Below are 12,687 nucleotides of genomic sequence, written 5' to 3'. Positions count from 1 at the left end.
GGCCTATTGTGATGCACTCAGCTCCAAACGTCCATCGCACGCAAATTCCTTACATCTATTGTGGAGTAGTTGCATGGAATACCTATATAAACTGTCCACTCCATGCAGTTCATAACTTTCGCTGGAAACTGACTGAAATTAAGTTGGATTCGCTGATAGCAGCAATCCCTATGGGTTGGCGACTCCATGTTGTCTTGTGCACTACGACCAGGTAACAGGTATACTTGAAAAAAGAGACAGCATTGGTCGTATGTTTTTTACTATTGCAAAATCGATTTTCTGTCACTGAGTGACCATCTTCAGTGCTAGAAGTTAAAAATTTTTTCACATTACGATCAGAGAGTACAACATAGAAAATCACAATTACATCTGCATATGAACATAACACACTTGTTAGAAACAAACCTATATTGTATAACTTAAATTGGGATGCACTGTTGTCACTAAGCTTACGGCAATCACATAGACTGAGGTCGCTGTTTACCTGCACTTGTTCAGCAGACCTCGGTGTGACGGGGCTTGACACGCCCTCTATGTGACATGTGTCACGTGAAGACATATTATTGGTTTTACGAATTATTAACACTAAATAACTCTTGTACTTTTGTGAATGGTGTAGTAATTCAAATTTAAAATGTGCGTACAACACATAGCAGACGCAGGAGAATATCTAAAATACATTGGCATATTGTTTTTTATAAACTATAAAACATAAAATAGATCGATGATCAGTTGTTAAGAGTGCAGAACATATACAAAGCAAAATATAATGCCAAAGAATAATAAATTAACAACATAAAAAGAGGCGCAACACAGGTCTTTCTTAAAAAACGTAACACCCACCATCTGGCGTGGGAAGTCAAAAGTACAACGTTCGTAATTTATGTAACAAACGTTAATACCAAGGAGTCAATATATAAAAAATAATAACGTTAATACCAAGGAGTCAAATATATAAAAAATAATCACAGTACGAAACTGCCGTTACTTAATAATTAAAATGCCGTGCAAATGTAAGGTGCGAACAAGTAGTATACATCAATCATCGAGAAACCATCATGAGGAAGGACAAGTAATAGTGTCACTTATACCAAAATGTACATTGTACTTTAGAGAAATTAAACATAGACTATGCACGATATCAAGCACTTATTCAAATAGCAAAAGAATTGTTAACATAAATTAAAAATAATTACGTAAAGTGATAACCGGTTTGTATTACTTTGTGTCAACGCCTACGAGATGTCGACTGTCGTAAAATTATGTTCAGTAGGCGTCCATAAGTTCTGTCAATTACAGAACAAAAAAGAAAGAAGCATCATTTAAAAAACCGAAATTAGTAATGTTATTAAAACAAACTGAAAACATGTGTGTCAATGTGTTGAGATAGTTGAAATAGCGGCCATTATACGTGTTCTCGTAGCGACTATGACTGAGGCGTTGTATATAAGGGATAACAAGCAGCTGACTATTTTAATTATTAAGTAACGGCAGTTTCGTACTGTGATTATTTTTTATATATTTGACTCCTTGGTATTAACGTTATTATTTTTTATATATTGACTCCTTCGTATTAACGTTTGTTACATAAATTACGAACGTTGTACTTTTGACTTCCCACGCCAGATGGTGGGTGTTACGTTTTTTAAGAAAGACCTGTGTTGCGCCTCTTTTTATGTTGTTAATTTATTATTCTTTGGCATTATCTTTTGCTTTGTATATGTTCTGCACTCAAACAACTTATCATCGATCTATTTTATGTTTTATAGTTTATAAAAAACAATATGCCAATGTATTTTAGATATTCTCCTGCGTCTGCTATGTGTTGTACGCACATTTTAAATTTGAATTACTACACCATTCACAAAAGTACAAGAGTTATTTAGTGTTAATAATTCGCAAAACCAATAATATGTCTTCACGTGACACATGTCACATAGAGGGCGTGTCAAGCCCCCGTCACACCGAGGTCTGCTGAACAAGTGCAGGTAAACAGCGACCTCAGTCTATGTGATTGCCGTAAGCTTAGTGACAACAGTGCATCCCAATTTAAGTTATACAACATAGGTTTGTTTCGAACAAGTGTTATGTTCATATGCAGATGTAATTGTGATTTTCTATGTTGTACTCTCTGATCGTAATGTGAAAAAAAATTTAACTTCTAGCACTGAAGATGGTCACTCAGTGACAGAAAATCGATTTTGCAATAGTAAAAAATATACGACCAATGCTGTCTCTTTTTTTCAAGTAATCCCTATGGGGTTTGAAACCGATTATCACTGACAAGGCGTGACATTCATCTCCGGTGTCTGTCGGTTGGTATCTTTTTACGACCACTGTTCTTACGCTGCGTTGCACGTCTGCGAGTGGTTCCATTCCATGTAGACACATTGCACAGTCCGCGTTGGCATACAAACAATTATACTGACGACGTGGCCATACATAAACGTGGTACCAATCCTACATATTCTACAGCGCCCCAAAGCGACTACTGCTCTTTTTAGGGGGTGGCCAATATTTTGTACGGCGAACTTACGTAAACATAGGGAGTAAGCCGCCAGTCGGCGTTAGGCCAGAAAGCGGATACGGCGGGCGGACTCGCACGCGCCTGTCGCAGGTGTCGCCCCCCAACAGGCACGCCACGCCGCGCAGGACGAGTAATTACATTAACGCCCGCCACGCCGCCGGGATGCCGTTCTTAAACCGGCGCTAGCGCGAAGAAAGTTGGCGTGCGCCCACCCGCCAGCCGTAATCAGCGGAAGTGGGCAACAGCCGCTGCTTCATCGCCGAGTACTTTCCACAGATCGCGCCCTGGAGGGGCCCTAAAGCTGCGTCCCAGCCACCAAACGTCACCGCGCATTATTCAGTCCATTAACGTGCGACGCGGGAAAAGGGACCTGCGTGACTTCCCGCACAACCCACTCAACTCTACGCGAGGAGCTACAATACAATGGCCTGCTTTCGGGGTTTCTTTCTGATTCATGGTGATCGTTGGAGCATGCATAAGAGGTCAGTGTGCGTAGGTTCTCTTTATACACTGGCCCACAGAGGAGAGCCTCTACAAAGGATTACACCAGGGAACAGTGTTCTGAAGGAATGATTACTCAAAATCGACAAAATCAGCGTGCAGTCAAAATCAGTAACACTTGAGGAAGAAGATGAAACAGAGACAGAAAAAGGTGAGCCAATATTCTATTTAAGCTTTCCAACATTGATGATGCTATGGGCAATGTCATCATGTGAGTAATTAAAAAAACATAAATTCTTTCAGACTGCAATTAAATTGTCTTCATTTTATTAGAACGTATTCGATATATATATAGGGTAATCAGAAACAGTCTGAAAGGTTTGTAAGTGTGTATCAGGGAAGACTGTACTGAGAAATACTTGCGCCGTTTTCGGATTAATTAGCATTGAAGTTAGTCTACTTAGGCCGTAGCGCGCGCAAATTTTGCGGCCCGTCAGAGGCGGCGTCGCCAAAGATGTTCATCGTTTGGCTTCCTAATAGCGAACAAGGGAACTATGCAAAAATTGGACATGGGACGATAGTAGGGATCGAACCCGAGCCAAACGCCGAGCGGACTCGCCTGCTACCATCTACGCTATGAGAACTGATACTCATCAACACTATGAGAACAGCTGACTCTACTTGAATCTGGCCGGCCGCTTGAATTTGTGCAACAGCCCAGTCGGCTAACTTCAATGCTAATGGAAAAGGCTCAACGCATCGAATTTTTTTCTTAGCAATTCTTTCTCAGCACAACCTATCCTGAAACACACAAGCTTTTCAAACTGTTTCTGGCTACCCTGTATAATGGTTGTAACTTAAAGAAGCCATCAGTGGCTGTTAACCTATATTTTTCCGCACTTGTCAAGTCTACTTGTTTATCGCATCGTAACAAGCTACAAAAGCCCATACGAAAGTATACCACATGAAAGTGTAACAGATACACTCACGGGACTCGAACAGGAATTTATGTAAGGAAGGCGACCTTATTCTCGCGAAATCCTAGTAGGTGAATTTAAAAAAGCTGTATCTCAGGAGTATTGCCTTCGTCGCATATCTCGTGTGGACACCATGAGAAAGAAATAAGAGAGATCAGGGCGCTTGACGACGTATATAGGCAGTCATTTTCCAGTGACTCAATGTGCCAGTGGAACACGGCAGAGTGTTGCTAGTAACGGTACGAAATACACCCGCCCTTCACTGTAGATGCAAACGTTAGTGTAGAAACATTTATAGAAAACGAAATCGATCCTAATCGTTCTCATTTGTTAAACCAGAAATATTACATTCTAAGGGTAACAAATTAAAAGACAAAGTATTTTAATTGGGTGGCACATTTAAAATTGTTTTAATGAGCGCAGTGATTACGCTTAATGGCAGAAGGGCTACCACACAAAAGAAATTTAGTAACTTGGACAGCAAACTGTGAGTCCCGCGGTGGGCGATACGCCAAAAATAATTTAAATGTTAATTCATGTACTTTATATACCGTAAAAAGAACAAGTTGGCAAGTGAGTGGCAGTTCACAGATATTATATTGCTATTGGGGAATTACTACTGTAATTACAGTTCATTATGCGAACGATAAAATAAACAAGCAATGGCGATCACACAAAACTGAGTGCGCCAATTAGAAAATCAACTGCAAAAACAAATGACATATATGGAACCAATATCCTGACATTCAACTGCGGCCAAAGCCGCATTCTGTGCGACAGTTTCTGTAGCGCAGACAGCTGACATCGAGGCTTCCTATCACTATCGAGACTCACCTCCTACGCTCCAAGCTATTTGTTGGGCCAGCCACTGACGCATTTGCTCGGTCACCTTAACGTACAGACTGTTTTCAATACCGTCGGAAATCTAATGTCTTTGACACATGCATCTTGTGGTGCGATGACACTGATCATCTGTGCGTTTCAACAGTGGTTTTTTTATCCAGAGAGAGAAGCCATTATGGTATTGTTGAGTTACAGCCATTTTACATATTATTGCGACGGCAAAAGAAATTATCTATCTTAAAAAGAAATTGAAACATGTTTGTATGTTGATTGTGATGAGTTAATTATAAAGAGATAGCGAGTTTGGAGTATCTGGAACGCAAATAAAAATGATAAGAACAGCAAAAATTTTGTACAAGCAAGAAAATGCATTAAAAGGTTTCGAAAAGATCAGAGTACAACATATAAAAGACCAACTAACATCAAATGAGTCACATTTCACGCAGAACAACACAAGGGATATTTATAAAATATTCAAAAATAGTTTAAGTAGTACACATCACCAAAGTTACAGTTTATAGCTCCAACAAACACAAAAGACTGCATATAATAAAACGGAAACTATAATTTTTGTGGATTATTTCGAAGAGGTAAACAACTTCGATCCACCAAAAGAATAATTTCATTTTCATAATGTAATAAAAAAAATCTGAGAAATCTTAAAATAGCTTAAAAATAACAGAGCATCAGGAGAAGACAATATAGTTACTGAACTGTGGAAACACTCCAGTGACAACATTAGTCTACGTCTAACAAAAATCATTAATGAAATTTGGACAACAAATAGCTTACCATCAGAATGGACATCCGCATTAACACATCCCCTACAAAAAAAAAAGAAATAATACTGATCCTAACAATTACAGAGAGATCTTCCTCTTACCTGTGACATACAAGATCTTCCGCATGGCACTTTTAAAGAGAGCTGACGGAATACTCGACCCACAGCTAGGCAAGTATCAAGCAGGATTTAGGAAGGGAAGGTCTTGTGCAAAGCAGACACAGAATCTAAAGAGCATTACAGAAATGAGAAAAACCAGAAACCTGAAATACGTTTTAAGTTTTTTAGGTTTAAGAATGTATGTGACTTAATTGACAGAAATGCACTAATCATCATTTTAAAGTAATTTGGACTCGAGAATGAAACAACAGAAATAATTAAAGGGATTTGAGAAACACAACAACAAAAGTAAGATTTATGGGGTAACACCTTTTGAAATAAAATCAGAAGTAGGACAGCGAGCTGGTCTATCACCCCTACTTTTTCACAGAGCAATAGAGAAGGTAGTGAGAAATTGGAGAAGATCCATCAATACTGAAAGTCTTCAACTATGAAGAAACAAAAACAATGGATTGTCTATCTTTTGCAGACGACATGGTATTCATTACTGAATCACTGGATAGTGCCAAAGAACAAATCACAGAACTACGGAAACCAGCAGACAAAAAAGGACAACAATATCATTTACAAAAACGCATTTCATAACAAATGTCAATGATGCCCCTCCAAATCTAAAACTCATAACAACACAATATCTAAAACAAGCTGCTTTAAATACCTAGGAGAATGGACAACAAGGAACGCAAAAGAAAAGACAGCCATAGAAAACAGAATACATAAAATGGAAAGAGCATTCCAAATGCAAACATGTAAAACCAAAAAGCTTTGTCCTGGAACATAAAACTAATACACTATCGAAGGGCTGAAACACTGAATGCAGCAGAAACACTTGAACTAGCACGATTTGGGGATCTTGAAAAACTGGAAAAAGTTGAAAGAAGAATTCTAAGGAAAATATTGGAACCTAGAAGTAATAGTAATCTTGAATACAAATTAAGATCAAACAAAGTTCTCTATTTGAAAATGGAAAAGGTAACTGATGTAATAAGGAAAAGAAGACTACAGTTTTCTGGTCACATATACCGAATGAATAATAACAGACTAACCAAGCAGATCTTCAGCTTACTAAACAGTTACAAACCCACGCGAGTCACCGAAATTGATGAACGCAGCAATTAGAGTGGACATTATAGATAACATAACACTTTTTAGAAAAGCATCACAAAAGGCAGGATTCAAGAAAGAGAAAGGCCCGCAAAAGGAAGAAAGCGAAACTAGGAAGAAAAGGAACGACATTCTCGAAGAATGAAGGAAATCTGGGAGCAACGAAAATTAAATATGTAGAAGCAAAACCAAAGCTGATTTATCGAACCCTCCAAAATGGTTGTTTGAATAGTATAAGCAAAATCAAAGTTGATTTATTGAACCCTCCAAAAGGGTTATTCGAATAAATAAATATATAACATGTTTTAATAAAATTAAAGCCATTTAACAACAATCTGAAAAAAATTATGTTTTCCTAATTATTCACATCACGGGGTTCCTTATAGCACCATAAACGATGAGAAGCTTAAATAGAATCTTGGCTTCCCTTAGTTTGGATCACGAAAGCTGCGTTATCACGTATGCGCCTTGCCAATCGGTCAGTCGTAGTGATGCAATATGGGAGACGTCTGTAAACTTGGACGAGGGAATGTTATGGGCAATAGGAGCAAAACAGCGCGGGCAGCGTAAGGGGGGCTGGTCGGCTAGACGGCCTCACTCCCGATGCACTGGTTCACGTAAACTGACTCTTGGGACGTCGGAATAGGACAGATCGTCGAGGAAAATAGTTCCCTCTGACGAATATGCGTGTCCAATAGCTCATACAGAAGTACGCACTCGATCGGAACCTTACAGCGCGACGTCAAAGAACTTGGAACGGGCACCGTACATCTATGCTTTGTAAGTATAACAAACAACAACGACGTACTTTGAGGATGGAACAATGGAACAAACAGCCACATTGCCACCCAAGAATACAACCAATAGCATCCTAGGCGAAAGGGGGACACCTACTCTGCCGGTATTTATTGTGTACGGCCGCCACTCTAATATGTAAATTAATATGGAGCAGTTATTATACTTTTAAACTGACTTCACTGTATTCAGTTAACTTCAGTTACCAGGTAAATCAGTTTATTTAACCTTGCTGGATCTTCAGATACGACGTATGGAACACGCTAAATAAATAACTGTGTGTTGATTATGGCGAGAGGAATCATGGACAAGACAGCGCAAAAATCATCACTGACGAGTAATACCCAACGAAATTTAGTCCTCAGTAGTAAGTTTCACTGAATGCTGAAAACTACTGTCAAGAGATGCCGCAAACCTAACGCAATACGGGATATTTCGAAGCAGAATTAGCATATCCAACAACCTGTTACAACAATAAAGGTCGCAGACAGCTCCACATTTTGAACATTCGAAGCCGGTAGGGAATCTGGGAACGTATGCTGTACAACTTGAAAAGTCGCACTGCTTTGTTCCTACAATTAACCGCGCAGATGTTTTTGCTTTACTTAGTTTTTATAGTATTCTATTAATCCTTTTGTTACTACAAACGTGGAATTAAAATCAGAAGACTATCTGAAAACTGTACGCCGAGAATAGCATCCTGCGGTACAGACGTTTTTCAGTATAATATTCCAAGATGGCTATGGACAAACTCACACTGGTAGCTCTGTCGAGGCGTAGTCTGGCGAATTCTAAATGACATTCACCATACCCCCTCACCCACCCAACGACAAGTACCGATTATGTACGACCGTTTTAGAGCAACAATTCCGGTAGAGAAACCAGTCTCCTTCATGCATATCGGCAGCTTTGTACTAGAAGACGAATGGTGCAACAGTCCCTCGGGAATGTACTGCTTGAATGCATCCGCTTGGCGGTGGACACCCGCTATAGGAAAGGGCAAGGGTTAAGCCTGTACTTTCAGATACTTCGTTTATTTTACCTGTATGGTTGAGGAGGCGAAATTATTGAACGTGACGTAGACAAGCTACTGCATACGCCTATTCTCTGGGCTGGGTAGTGAATGTTTAGATACTGCAAAATTTGCGCGTTACACCTTAGATGCTTTGGAAGGCACTGAGGCTAGGGTTTGGCAGTGTGGATATCCAGAACCGTGTAAAAGGAAACGTGTTTCGTCGACCGTTAATCCGGTGTGCGGATTCGCTCGGTATCTCCCGGTCTTGCTCAAGCCTTAAACAGGTGCTTGGCACAGTTTGCGAGCTCACCAAGTCCACCAGCCCAGGAAATTCCACTGCAAATTCTTGGGGACAGGGGAGGGGGGGGGGGTCATACTCACTTCGCTGTTCCCATTTCAAATCAAAGGAGTAATTTCTGCAGCAACAAGGTTTACAATATCGTGATTAAAACTGACATAAAGCGAGGAACTGAACTACTGCAGTACTTAATCATAGCTAACACTTGGTTCAAGAATCATGAAAGAAGGTTGTATACATGGAAGAACCCTGGAGATACTAGAAGGTTTCAGATAGATTATATAATGGTAAGACAGAGATTTAGGAATCAGGTTTTAAATTGTAAGACATTTCCAGGGGCAGACTATTTACAATTTGTACAGAAAGCACATGGCAGTTTTAAGAGTCGAGGGACATGAAAGGGAAGCAGGTGTTGGGAAGGGAGTGAGACAGGGTTGTAGCCTCTCCCCGATGCTGTTCAATCTGTATATTGAGCAAGCAGTAAAGGAAACAAAAGAAAAGTTCGGAGTAGGTATTAAAATCCATGGAAGAAGAGAAATTTGTTAACATCGAGTATAGATTTAAGTGTCAGGAAGTCGTTTCTGAAAGTATTCGTATAGAGTGTAGCCATGTATGGAAGTGAAACATGGACGATAAATTGTTTGGACAAGAAGAGAATAGAAGCTTTCGAAATGTGGTGCTACAGAAGAATGCTGAAGATTAGATGGGTAGATCACATAACTAATGATGAAGTATTGAATAGAATTGGGGAGAAGAGGAGTATGTGGCACAACTTGACAAAAAGAAGGGACCAGTTGGTAGGACATGTTCTGAGGCATCAAGGGATCACCAATTTAGTACTGGAGGGCAGCGTGGATGGTAAAAATCGTAGAGGGAGACCAAGAGATGAATACACTAAGCAGATTCAGAAGGATGTAGGCTGCAGTAGGTACTGGGAGATGAAGAAGCTTGCATAGGATAGAGGAGCATGGAGAGCTGCATCAAACCAGTCTCTGGACTGAAGACCACAACAACAACAACAACAACTATTAATGTATGCTTGTCCCTAACATGAAACAATAAATATCGTGAACTGGTCTGTACTAAATGAGCACATAATGCTGCGATGGGTCAAGAACGGACAAAACTTACCCATGCAAATAATCGACTAGGGACAGTCCCGTAGACGCCGTGTCCATTAAAGATGGGATACTACATAGTTCGCAAAAGATAGAAAAAAGGGCATTCGTCGGAAGTTATTTAGATAACTTTGGAAAATCTAAATCAGTATGTGGAGGGCGGGGATTTCCGCCCCACGTTTCTTCAAAAATGGCTGTGAGCACTATGGGACTTAACATCTTAGGTCATCAGTTCCCTAGAACTTAGAACTACTTAAACCTAACTAACCTAAGGACATCACACACATCCATGCCCGAGGCAGGATTCGAACCTGCGACCGTAGCAGTCCCGCGGTTCCGGACTGCAGCGCCTAGAACCGCAGGACCACCGCGGCCCCACGTTTGTTAATGCGCGCTCCATGTTCCCGCTTTAAGTAAAGGGCAGTGGTTGTATGCATTGTAGTCGGGGTTAAGCGAGAGCCCGAGTGCACTGTGTCCTTTGCCAGGAGATCCACATACTCATTTTGCTGGATGTCTTGGTGCGCTGATATCTAGAAGGAGTTACACAGTGGTTCCATGTCGCTATGCTCAGTATTACGTTCGTAAAATGTTTTTGTCTTTCCATGTCGGTGAGATGTTGAGAATCAAAAGTAAACTTAAGGAGTCCTATATGATCAGGCTCTTGTTCATTCTATCAGAACAAAATATGGCGTTACACATGTATGGTTGATCAATAACTTTCGACCCATCAGGGAAAATTTTAATCGCCTCTGGCCATCGCTTCGGTTCGGTTACAGAGATATTCAATGTGGAGAGCGAAAAGAATTTTCTAAACTATAATTCTGTTTTTCGTTCATCGGACTTTTATCTGGTTTGAAGTGGCCCGCCATGATTCCCTAACCCCGCCAATCTCTTTGGATAAGAGTAGCACTTACGACCATGTATCCTAGTATTTGTCGAATTCATTTCAATATTAATATCCCCTTCCGGCGAATGCCGTTCTCCTTGGTAGACGGAAGTTATTCCCTCATACCTTACTACGTGTCCACTCATCACGTCATTTCTTTATTTCTCAACAGTCTGCCTAACTTTCTGCATCCTTCTGTAACACCAAATATCAAACATTTCGATTCCCCTCTTTTCTGGCTTTAACACGGTTCACTTCCATACAATATTGTTCTCTAGATGTACAATATCAAGAATTTCTTTCTTAACTGAAGCTAATGTTTAACAGTAGTACAATTCTTTTGAAGAGAACTGCTCTCTTTGTCTACGCTTGTTCGTCGCCAAATGCGTTCTTCGTTGGTTTCCTAAAACTGAACAAGAGATCAATACATAACTGGACATGGGACAGCAATAAGGATCGAACACGAGCCAAAGACTAAGTAGTCTCACGCGCTATGTGAACAGCTGCCATTAACTGTATCTGATGAGTCGCTTGAACTTGCGCGCGCAACGGGCTGATTGGGAAACTTCAACGCTAATTAACTCGGACGCGGCGCAAGGTATATAAACTTTTTCTTAACAAGTATTCTTCAGCATAACCTACCCTGCAACACCCTTTTCAGACTGTTTCTGACCTCACTGTATAGCTCTTTCACAGGGTAGACACATTATTTTACATGTTTGGTCCTGTAGTGCACAAGCGGTTCGTTTCAGGACAAGACTTCGTTTTCAAACCACTCTCTAACTAGAGCCCACCGCACGCCCTACGAATTTGTAAAAGGAAGTAGGGAATTTGCGGTCCTACAGTCATTTCTTGTTACGGTGTAAAATTAAGGTACGTCACACTCGGCCATGACACCTTACTTTGAGAGTCCTCTGTTCCTGACTTAAGCTCATATCATCCATTACGGTAGGTTCTGAGGTTTCCCTTGTTAAGGAGAAACATGCTCTGCATAAAATTGGGAATTATCTGTTGAGCGTAGCTCGTTACGGGATACAAAATGAAACTCCGTCGGCAGAAGCGAAGTACACACTCTGCAACAGGGAGAGACGGGAAGCCTGGCGTAACTCAGTGTTTGTTTTAACGAGGAACTCCGCGGGTTTCCGGACGCGGCCAGTGGCGCGTCCAGTGTCTGTTAACGCGGCCGAGGCGGGCCAGGGGACTTGATTACTGCGACTCGCCTCTAAGGAAGCGCGACCGGCCGGCCGGCGGAGCGAAAAATGCGGCAAAGGGCAGCGCGCGAGGTGGGGTGAGGCGAGGCGAACTGGCCCGGGATTTGCATGCGCGAGTGCCGCCATTAGCATGGCTATCCCCAACTTTCGCCCCTTTCGTCGCACCGGTCGACGGAAACGGACCCGTAATCACATTCCGGAAACCGGAAAAGAATGGAGGGGAAAAAAGGGGGAGAGTCGCAGCGTTAAGTTTCCGCTTAGCGCTTCGTATCTAGGGAAAGCGGGGCTCACACCGACAAAGGATTCGTAGTACTCGGGACCGCCGTAGCAGTTCGCTGTCTACAGCATCAAAAATCCAAGGTAAGTACTTGCCTGGTTCGGACACACAATATTTACCAGAACGAAACACACAGATCTAAACTGAATTATCTCTAAGTGACCCACAGTACAGTCGAATCACTCTGGATGTCAACGAATGGAACGGAAGGTGACTTCACCGTGAAATGGTGGTGTGTTACACCAGACACAACATGGACGCAAGGTCTCTTCGCTTATTCCTAGTGAAGTTGAA

Source organism: Schistocerca serialis, chromosome 2 (genome assembly GCF_023864345.2).
Source record: "Schistocerca serialis cubense isolate TAMUIC-IGC-003099 chromosome 2, iqSchSeri2.2, whole genome shotgun sequence".
Lineage (NCBI taxonomy): Eukaryota > Metazoa > Arthropoda > Insecta > Orthoptera > Acrididae > Schistocerca > Schistocerca serialis.
This window is presented reverse-complemented; position numbering follows the sequence as displayed.